General features: G+C 51.8%; 1 protein-coding gene across 2 annotated transcripts in view; it reads left to right on the top strand.

The window, feature by feature from the left end:
• Nucleotides 1-4,984: 4,984 nt before the first annotated feature.
• CTIF (cap binding complex dependent translation initiation factor) overlaps nt 4,985-10,435 on the top strand; it is a 149,413-nt gene continuing 143,962 nt past the window's right edge. Inside the window, exon 1 of one of the 2 annotated variants that reach the window (XM_054810078.1) lies at nt 4,985-5,141. The gene's annotated coding sequence lies outside the window, so the exon portion shown is untranslated. Of the gene's footprint in view, nt 5,142-6,709; nt 6,783-10,435 lie in introns of those variants that run through there. The other variant, XM_054810079.1, reaches the window with a different exon arrangement.

The following is a 10,435-nucleotide window of genomic DNA, read 5'->3' as shown; positions in this document are numbered from 1 at the left end:
CTTGCTAAAAAGTCTGTCCTCATCTTTCTCATAAGCCCTTTAAAAGTATTGAAAGGCTGCAGTAAGGTCTCCCAGGGGAGCCAAATTGGAAGAGTGCCTTGCTGCCATCCTCCCCCCAGCGCCCTGGATATTCCACACCCCTCGTCCTAACGCCAGTGAGATTCCCCTGCTTCCTTCTCCCACCCCACTGAGAAGCCATTCCCTCCCACTGCACACCTCTAAGCAGCATCTCAATCCTCTGATGCTATTAATATCCACAATAAGGGATTATGGAAAAAAAACCCATTTGCAAACAGGGGAAGAGAGAGATATTTCTGGCTTACTGGAATATTTCCTGGCCGACTGTGCCCCTGCAAAACACACTTGTCAATGGTTCATTTTACTCCATTTCCCAGCAAACCCAGAGTTATTGATGTCCCTGTCAGAGATGGTTTCTGTCACCCTGAGGAGGCATCTGAGAAAATCTGCCTTGCCTGGTGTGGAAGGACATCCTTCCTCACCCATCCCAGCTCCCTGAGATGCCTCTGCCAGCTCTTGGCTCGGCCTCCTCAGCAGCTTGACCTTTGCAAATGGCCATGTGTTTCCTCAGGGCTAGAACAGTGGCAATCCTTTAAATTGGTAATTTCTTCTTACCTGGGTAATCATACTCTGCATTTCTAAGGTCTCTTTAATCCAAAGATGTAGCTGGAATTAAACCAGGGGAGGAAAGTTATGAATTATGTCCAGGTAGCCCATTATGCAGCTGAGTTATGTGAAATACAGGAAATTAGGGGTATTATTTTAAGCGACTCAGAAGGTCAAGGAGAAAATCCGAATGTTCTGACTTGCATCTTCTCATCTGCAGTATGGAAAGCTGCATCAGAGCTGGATTTCAACCCATGTGCAGCAAAGCAATCTTCATAAGTCCAGCTCTCCAGGAGCCTGGACCCATCCTGTTCCAGACCTCTGCCGAACACCGGTGAATGGCTTGAAAACAGCCTTGGCACTGATCGCTGTGAGGGATTCAAATGCCCTACTGAAAATGCCTGAGAAGTGCGGGGAGGAGCCTGTCCCCACACTCGGCATTTCAAAACCAGCTCTTCCTCTTGCCATAGCAAAGCATTGCTTCACCCATGGGTACCCTGCTCTGAAATGTTTATATATATATATATATATATGTATACATATATATAGGAGAGAGTCTTGACAGCTTTGTGCTGTCTCTTTTGCCACAAACATCCTGGCTGGCCACATTCATGTCCCACCACCCCAGTTTCTCTGTGGCTTTGCAGCCAGGCTCTCTCACCCCGTAAGATTTGGGTGGAGGAGGAACCGCTGGAGCCCCATGTCGAACACCGCCATCCCCCCAGGCACGAACAGACGTCTCCACGCTCAGGAAAGAGGGCAGAGCCGTCGCTCAGGCTCTGTCGGGATGGGAATAAAGACCTTGTCTGTCTCCACTCCTTGCTTCTACACTAGGTCTATTATTTGGGTTTTTAAAGGAGGTCTATTTGCTTTCAACTCAACTGCAGTCGGGTCAGAATAATGATCTCTCTGACTCTGGCAGGAAGATTGTTGACCCAGCATTTTTAAGGGTTTCTTTTCCTGCAGGAGTCTCTGATGGAGCATCTAAGCACTTGGTGGCCACGGTGGTATTTTGCCGACCACTTCTTAGAAACCTGCTGAGGCATCTCTGTGTCTCCATCCTGGGAAACATTCCCATCATCCCACCTATGTCAGAAGTACTTGCTGAAGAAGAAAGGAATTACCTTTCTTCTTTATTTTTTCAGTACCTATCTGTATGTATAACTGAGCTTTCCACACAGGGGATGTATAATTTAGGCAGAACACAGTACATTGAATTTTGCCTTCAGCTACACTCTGTGAAGCCAAGATTTGCTCCAAGCTAGCGAGGGAGCACCAAGCTACCAGCACACCACAGCTACAAGCAAGGTACTTAGTAAATATTCTATATTTCCCCTTCAAAGCAGCAGGTTGCCATCATTGCTAAGCCATTTTAAAGGGTATTGCCAGGGCGAGGGCAGAGTTTGACTCAGCATCTTTTTGGTTGCAGTTTGTGTTCTTAAATATCTTTGTGTCCCCAGCTGCTCTTTCTGTCTCTTGCTATTTTCCTGGGACAAAAATCTTGAGGCTGGAACATTTCCCACTGGCAGAGATCCACCAGTTCCCACTGAATTGGGAGAAAGCCGAGGGAAGCTCTTAACATCTTTCCAGAGGTGTTCAGCACTTTCCCGGGAGCAGCCCTGGGAGGATGCTGAGGCAGGATACAGGCCTGCCCGCCTGGTTCCCAGCATCTTGTGGACTCTGTACTTGGCAGCATAAGGAGCCAGGCAGCCTGCCTCAATTCCCTCTGCTAAGGCGATGGAGGAACTCCCCTGGCACCTCACTACCTCCCTAAATATACACTTTTAATAAAGAGCCAATTTAATTTCCCAAGCACTGAGTCATCTCGTGTTATTACATGGTGTATGGTACCCAGAACAGCAGCCACAGCATCTTTTCCTTGAAAGAAGGATATTTCCATTCTCTCCTCCATCCCTGACTTTTCACAACTCCTCTCTTTTTTCTTTTTTTTTTTTTTTTAAGCAGAAACTCTCTCCTTTCCCAATTTCCCTCCTTTCTAAGCTACGATAGGATGAAGCCAGAAGCAGGGACAAGAGGAGGAGGCTGAGCCGCTGAGCATGCACATTGGAGGGGCTGAGGCACCAGGCTGGAGGGGAGCAGAGCTGCACCCGGATGGGGACAGGACCAGCAACTCCTCTTTGCTCTTTGGACCTGGAGCTGCGCCAGCTCCTGGAGAAAAGTCCCCGTCTACCATAAAGCTGCAGTTTCTTCCTGCTGGGACAGGTTAATAGTGAACGTCATGACCAGTGTGGCCATGGAGCTTCAAACCCACGTGAGTGTGGGGGTGCTGGGGTGAGATGGCAGAGACGGCACCTTTTCCCGAGTCCCAGGCTGATGCTGCCTGGCACCCATCCCATATTCCCTGGGTTTCCCTTTAGTCACCCTGCTGTCCAAATTCCCCCCCACCTACTAGGGGAATGAATCCTGCTCCCTTCCACACTCCCGCAGACACCATGTTCTGTGGGATGGGTCATTTTGTCCCCCAAAATAGAATCATAGAATCATAGAATGGGTTGGGTTGGAAGGGACCTTAAAGATCATCCAGTTCCAACCCCCTGCTGTGGGCAGGGACACCCTCCACTAGAAAGGCTGGAAGTTGTGGGCCCTGATGCAGCACCCATCTAGGCTCCTGAACCAGAGCACTCGGTCCCCAGCCACCCTCCTGCTTCCAGCAAGGCTGTGGGCGAGCACCCAGGATGCCCGGAGGCATTTTGCGATGTCACCAGGTCAGGGATGCCTTGAGCCGGTTGGGGCAGGAGCCGGATGCTCGGAGAGGTCCCACCATGCGGGGCCAGTACCCGATGTGCCCACCTGGGGCAGGGCCAGCATGTTCTCACTATTAATATCACTCCTACAGGCCGTCATTCTCCAAAAAGTGTGATTTGCTATTCATAAGTAGCTGAGGTGAACTGTTATCAGGTTAAAGTTGGCAATCCTAATCATACTGGCATCTCAAAAAAAATGCTCATTAATGCAAGAGCGTATCATACCTTTTTTTTCCTCAACCCTTCACTCATACACCAGGAGCATCCCTGGGAAATCCTGGTCCTGGGGACCCTTGGCTTAGGGCCTCGGGGGCTGGAGGGGATGCAGGGGGCTGGAGGAGGAGATGAGCCTGGGAAACGGGATGCGGGCAGAGCTATTGTCTGCCCCGGTGAGCTCTGCATGGCAGCTCCGCCTTCACTGGAGTGATGCGATTGACGCTCAAATTAATAATTAAACCGTAGTATGATCATAGATACAAATACAAAAATCCAGGCAGTTTCCCTTGCTTAAAGTACCATGAAATAAATTAAAAAAAAAAAATATCTGGAGCTAAATTGACAATGTGCTCTCCCAATTACAGCCACCCTCCAGTGAATACAAGGTTGTCATGGCAACCTGCCCAGCAAACGATACGGCCAAAAATAAAGCACAGCAGGGAGAGAGATCTTTTGAATCCGATATCGCTGTCAAAGTAGAATTAAGGTTTCTTCAGAGGCCAGCTCTTCTGGTTAATTTATGGCTGCGGTTCTTCCGCTGATGTTCGTTAACACGAGCCATTTATTGGGGTGAATGTTACTCCAGAACTAGATGGAGAGCAACAAAGAATCCCTGGCTAGAAAGAAAGTTACCTCTTGAATATAACCCACACAACAAGAAAAGAGGAGTGATCAGGCGGGTTGGTGTTGCTGAGAGCTCGATGGCGTAAGGAGAGGGTAGTTTAAATCGCTTACGGGAGCATTTCCAAGGTTCTTTGAGCAGGTCTGAAGGAGCTAAATGGATCCAGCTGGCTAGAAGAGTGTATAAAAGGTGTTTAAATTATAGTTCTAACATTTCTGGACTCAGAGTTTTGAGTGTTTATATGGAAACTCCGGATTTATATGGAAACACTTGCAGATTCCTTCTTTTAAGCTCAGCTTAAACCCCACGTCCATAAAGCCTGCATGGATGCCACTGACCGTGGAGGAGGAGGGATGGGAGAGGATGCGGTTCCCGGGCTGAACCCCGCAGGATGCAGCCTGGCTGGCCGGGGAGACGGTCCGGCGGTGGTGGTGGGAAGATGAGAATTACGGTCTTCACCCCGGGCCGGGGCGGGGGTGGGGAGGAATAGCAACACAGAACTGCTCCGAAACCCGGGCGCTTGAACCGCTCGGTGCTCCGGGGAGGACGAGGAGGAGCTGGGGGGCAGTGTGTGTGGGGTAAGGCTGTCGCAGAGCCCTCGGGTTGTTGCGGGGAGCCGCGCTGGGCGGCCAGGCCGAGCGGCGGGGTGCGGACTACATCTCCCGGCAGGGCCGGCGGCGGAGGAGGCAGCGGCGGGGGCCGGGCCGGGCCGGGCGGGGCGGGCGCGTCACTCTCCGGCCGCCCCGGCCCGTCCCTCCGCCGGAGCCGGAGCCGGGTGTCTCCTCCCGGGCGGGCGGTGCCCCTTGTGCGTGTGTCTCTCCCCCCCACCCCCACCCCCCGCGATCCCCGCCACCTCAGCGCGGCGCCCATGAGCCTCCCGGTGGGGGTCTGACACCGCCCGGCAGCGCAGCACGGTAAGGCCGGGGCGGGGGGATGACACAGCAGCCGGTGCGGCGGCGGAGGGGGTGTGTGGGGGGGGGCACGTCCCGCCTTTTGTCTCTCTCGGAAATAATAAAAAAACCCCACGCGTGGGTGAGCTGTGGGCTGCAAAGAGCCGTGGCTGGCTGGGTGGGCCGCTGTGGGGTTGGGGTTTAATTGTGCGGATGAAGCCGGGGCCGGGATTTGGCCTCCCGGCTGGTTTTGGTAACAGCGCTGCGTGAGCGGCCTCGTCCCGTGTGATTTTTCCTTCCCCTCACTGGAAATGTGTGCGTGGACGTGGAGCACCCCCCCCCCCCCCCCCGCCCCAATATTTCCCTCTCCTCTCCCGGCGGGAAGGGCGGTAACGGGGGGCGACGGAGGTCTGGTGCCGGATTCAGGTATGGCTCTCGGCCTCTGGAAGCTTCCCGGACCGCTTCGTTAGCGGGTATCTGACGAAGGGCAGGGCTGGCCTCTCCCTCCGTCTCCTCCAGCGAGCCCCCCATGCAGAAAAAGGAGAGCAAAACCTGTCGGATGCAAGGGCTCAGCCCGTTCCTCTCCCAATTAGCCTCGTTCATCGTTATCCCCTTTGCAGCAAAGCTGGTGGTGGTTGGTGCACGGCGGGAGGATGAGAGCGGTGGCAGCATGTGCAGGCATAAAGATACCACCGGCTGCAACCCTGAGCGTCTTTCCGGGGGGACATCCCCGGGTGGGATGTCTGCTGCCGTGTGGCCCAGAGCTGGAAGCGTCTCCCACCTCCCGGGACGCGCTTTCCCCATCCTTGACGCGGGGTTGGGTTTGGGTATACCAAAGCGAGGACTCCCCAGGGACTAAATTTTGTTGTTATTTTATGATTATCGTTTTCCTGCAGAGTCACTCTGGCTGCACGTGGTCTCGGGGACCGTGGGTGACAGTAGAGGACAACAGATGTTAGTGGCAGGGGAGCAGCCGGCAGTCGTGGGACATTTTTTGCCGCAGCTGTCCCCAGCAATGCTGTACGTCTGGGGCACAGTTGCTGGGTGTCCCTGGCATCCCGGTGCCTCAAAACTCCATCCTTGGATTGTTTTTCCATAAAATGAGAGTAACATTCATCTCCCGGGGCTGTTGCCTGTGTCAGGCTCCTCTGGAAGGGGTGAGACCCTCACCAGTAAGACCCCACACGGGATGAGATAGCAATCCCATTAGGTTGGAAAGGGGCAGGTGCTGTTTCCCAGCATGAAGAGGGCTGGAGTGCCCCAGGCTTCTCTGGAGACCTGATGGCTCTTCTTAAATAGGCCGTTTCCACGTGTCCGTCTGTGCCACCTTGACTCCCACTCCAGTAATCCATGCTACTCTTCTTCCACTGCTCAGGCAGGTATAGGATGAAGCTTGGAGTCATGGCCTTGGTAACAGAAATGGAAGAAATGGGAGGAAGCAGAAGATACACTAAGCTTCCAGGTTGTTTCTCTCAACCAAAAGATACCAAAATAAGACCAGGTGACTTAATAGTCCCTCCTCTCCAAAGGGCTTTTTGATGGTGGATCATCTCCTGAGTATCCAGATGCTGGCAGGAAGGTGCCATGTGGGATGGAGAGGGAGGCATCCCACCTTGCTTACGCCTTCTGTGACCCTGACAAGCAAATATTCACACTTTGTCTCCAGTGAGTGGTAAAAAACCATTTTATTGTGTGGATCCACATTATTTTTTCCCTGTAAGGAACGTAAAGGCTTTGCTCTGCTCTTGCTGATCCTGAGGTCCAAGAGCAAAACCTTGCACTGGATTTTATTCCCTCTAGCCTTGAGTAAAACTTGTAGGCTGTGGTTTCACTGCGTTAAGTGTGTTATCTTTGGCAGAGAGACGAGCGGTGTCTGTTTTGGGAAGCTCAGGCTGTGCTTGTATTTAAAACTCTCTCCCTCTGAGCTCTGCCCGAGCCCTCCTTGCAAAGCGGGTACTGCACCAGAGGGCTCTGCGAACATAAGGTGTCGTGGGTAAAGTGTTGTGGGATTTGACCAGCTCTTAGGAAGCATTTTTTTATAAAATTTATAAGATCTCAGGTTGCTTTTAAAGGCAAGCAGAGGAGCAGCGGTTGGATGGTGAAGGTGACGGTGATGTGGGGAAGTGACTTGTCTCAAGTGAGCTGGAGGGTAAAGCCCAGCGCCCAGGAGGTCCCCGGCCAACGGGAGAACGGAGAAACCATTTGTGGAGATAAACTGAACACCAGTTCTGCCTTTGCAGGGGGATTTGGGAGAGGAGTGAGCTACCTGATGGGCTTGGCTGGCTTTGACGCTTTTGTTCCCGTAGCTGAGTCAGCCTCGCGTGCAGATGGGGTGGGAATGGTCTATAGAGGGTTCCTGAGCGCCGTGAGAAATAATGTGCAAAGCACGAAAGCATCCTTCATAGTTGTTAGCCCTTGATCCAAACTGTGGAAGGGAAGATGATGAGATGCTGAGCTTCATCTCCAGATGTCCCTCCTTCACACTTGATCCTGGAAGAGAAAAATACTCTTTTTTCTGCTCTTTGAGCATCCTCACTTCAGGGTGAAGTGCTCTGTTGAGTTCACTCTACCATGGTCTCCTAGTGAGGACAAATTTTGCTATGCTGACTCTCCCCTTCCTTCTCATTTGGTGTGCCTCTCTCCTGTTTCTCCTCACAGCCATCCTTGCCACTGCTTGGTCTTTTCCCAGCAGGAGTGGTGTGAAATTGCGGCATTTATCGCCAGCTGAGTTTCTTCCCACAAGTCTCTGCAGAGTGGCAAGAAAACCCTTCAGAACCTTATTTAATTTCACGTTCTTGCTGCTCAGGGGAGTCTTTGGGGTCCTGTGTATTTGTGAGGAGCTTTATCTAAAAGTACAGCAAGACCGTATGGTTTCTGTGGAAGCTGGGGGCAGCAGATGAGCCATTTCAGGAGCTGTTTGGGCACATTTAGAACATTGCTTGACTATTTCTGCTAAAATATGGAGCAATTAAATATTGCTAATGATTTCATTGTTCTTCAGTTTGGCAGAAGTATTAAGACATTGACGTTACACATGCCATTGTTAAGTTCTGGAGTTAACAGTCTTCTGCTCTGTTTGGGGTAGCTCGTGGTCTTCATCAGGTTGGAGAGAGGACAGCTGTTCCTGTCTTGAATATCTGGAAGCGTTGAGGCTTCTGGACGAGTAATCTCCATAAATGCTTTGGGATGTTCTTGTGAAACTCCTCGGAGAAGGTGCAGTTCTGCTACCTGAGTATAATTAGCGCATTACTGAGTCATCTGAAATAAAGGGCTAGTGTAGCTAACCAATCATTTTCTGTTTGTTTGAGAGACTGGCTATGTTATTTCTATTTATTTATATATATGTTTGTGCGTATATATACACACATATATATATAGTCATTTACAACATAGATGCCTTGCTGGTGATCCTAAGAGGAATATGTTTCCTGCTCAGTTCAGACTGAAATGGGGATGACATTGGATGTTCTCAAAGGTTTTGTGCATTTAACCATCAACTTCCCTGCTGAAAAGAGAGGTTTTGTTCTTCCACGTCGGCATTGGGCTCTGCCATGGTCGGTCTTGGCTTGCTGGACTCTGCATCGTCATTGTCTGTCTTCTGCAATGTAGAGGTACCCCAACGGTGGCCAGGAGTGGGGATGGTGTCTCTATAATGGATTTGAGTTTTGCTGTTTCCGGTTAGCTTTTGGAGGCTCCTTTGAGGCAGTCCAAGGAACTCTGAGGCGTTGGGGACCACAGGCTGACTAGGGTTAGTCTCGTACTTACTTACTTCGGGAAAGACATTACTCCTATCTCCTGTCTTTCAGAGACAACCCTTGGCCTCTCCAGTCCTCCAGGCATGTAGGAGTTGTGGTACAGGAGAGGAAAAACCTGGTTTCTTAGGTGGCTGGAGAAGCTGCAGTGACACAACTAAACTTCTGTCTCTGCTATCTCTGCAGGACCAAATCCTGCCATGCCTGTCAGCCAGGAGCCTGCCGCGGGAGTATTTCGTAACGTGCAGCACTTTATCAAGGGCGTCTCCTCTGTGGCCACCAATGCTAGCTCAGCTTCACCTTCTTCCCCAGCATGGTTGTTGGTGGAAGTCATCTGCATCTCTCAGGTGGTAGGGTGGAAAGGGGTGCGATGACGTGTCCGTGGTTGAGACGTCCCTGGGATGGGGAGCGGAGGTGGGCGGCTGTGTGGTGTGCCTCATCCCTTGGTGTCACGTCATGCCTGGGTGACCTGAGGATGCACGTGGGTGCCCACAAGCTTCTCGTTTCTCACCAGTGATTTTAATTGGCCTTCGTGCAAAAAAACCCCAACCAACCTTCCCCCTCCCTCTGGAGCTGGCCTGGCTTGCTGAGACTGGTTTGTATAGCCTGCACCACCCCAGGAAGGCTTCACCACCATGGGAGACTGCTCTGCACTGAAGCAGAAGCTACAGGGAGACACACAGCTGCCACCAGCTTCCCCAGCCACCTGCGATGGGGAACCGTTAACGGGGTTCGTAATTAAATCTGAAAAATGCTTCTGAATTCATGAAATCCTGGAGGAGCCATGTTGCTTGGCTTGCGTTCACCAGGAACTTGGGAGAAGCTTGGGAGAAACTGGTGTTCACAACCAAACTGTTGCTGTCCCTCCGTCACCGGTTGCATTGCGTGATAGCTGTCATGGGAGGTGAGCGGCTGGGTTGGCGTGGGACGGGTGGCACAGAGTGCTGCGGCACGGCAGCGTGGCACGCAGCAGCGGTCCAGGTCCTTGCGATCAGTTGTGCCGTGCCGCGCAGCAGGGATGGCACCTGGCCAATCCCCAAGCTAGCATTGAGAAGGTCTTCTTTATAGAAGTAGGCACGATTGTGAGTGTTTTGCATCGTTTGATTAAATCTCACAAGCCTGTCTTTGCAAGCACAATGCTTTCAAGCTAGGCCAGAAATGCATCGCAGATGTTTCAGGGGTCTCGGCCATCACAAGCATTGAGCATCTCATCTGTGAAGCCTGACCTTTGTCAACCAGCACAGAGCTGGTCGCAGGTGGCATAGCCTTGGGTGAAATCAGAGCTGGGGCAGCTGCTTTGCGGAGCTGGGCTGGCCCGTGGCTGCGAGCTGTTCCTTTTGCTACGTGGTCCGTGGAGACGTTGTTTGGGGGTCACCAGCTTCTGCAAGGGGCTTTGAAGGGTGTTCAGGTCTGTGAAAACACATTGTAGTGTTTGCTGATGGGGAATCTTGTGGGAATAATTGTGGGGTGAATTTTAAAGAATTTTTTTGTTCTGCAGAGAAGCATACATTCCAGTCACCGGCAGGACTATGGCATAGTCTAGGACCAACCAAGCCAGCCCGAAAG

This window comes from Grus americana, chromosome Z, assembly GCF_028858705.1.
Source record: "Grus americana isolate bGruAme1 chromosome Z, bGruAme1.mat, whole genome shotgun sequence".
NCBI classification, from domain to species: domain Eukaryota; kingdom Metazoa; phylum Chordata; class Aves; order Gruiformes; family Gruidae; genus Grus; species Grus americana.
The sequence above is the reverse complement of the archived record's forward strand: the minus strand, read 5'-3'. Positions and strand labels throughout refer to the sequence as shown.